Source organism: Oncorhynchus mykiss, chromosome 12 (assembly GCF_013265735.2).
Source record: "Oncorhynchus mykiss isolate Arlee chromosome 12, USDA_OmykA_1.1, whole genome shotgun sequence".
Taxonomy (NCBI): Eukaryota; Metazoa; Chordata; class Actinopteri; order Salmoniformes; family Salmonidae; genus Oncorhynchus; species Oncorhynchus mykiss.
The window spans coordinates 85348581-85349060 of NC_048576.1; positions in this window are offsets into that span (position 1 = coordinate 85348581).

The following is a 480-nucleotide window of genomic DNA, read 5'->3' on the forward strand; positions in this document are numbered from 1 at the left end:
GGGTTGTGTGTAGAGTCCTTAAGCTAATTGAATTAGATCTGCCTGCCTGGCTCGAGAGTTGATTAGGAGTCTGTGAGATTGGAATATTGACAGGCAACTGTGGAGAAATGCATAAACAAGGAGAGAACAGCTCATATCCACCTACACGCACAGAGAGAGAGAGAGAGAGAGAGAGAGAGAGAGAGAGAGAGAGAGAGAGAGAGAGAGAGAGAGAGAGAGAGAGAGAGAGAGAGAGAGAGAGAGAGAGAGAGAGAGGGTACATTCACCTAGTCCACTTTAATGCATGACCCAGCTGTTAACCTTTTCAGTAGAGTGACCTGTATGTATTAATCCTATAGGAGGCAGTCTGTCATTGTAACAGCTGGCTGCGTATGAAGGACCAGTGTTGGGGAGTAGTGAACTAGTAACTAGTCCAACTAGTAACTACATTTTGCAGGAACTTGATGGTAGCTGAGTTAAATTACAATCTTAGTCGTGTTT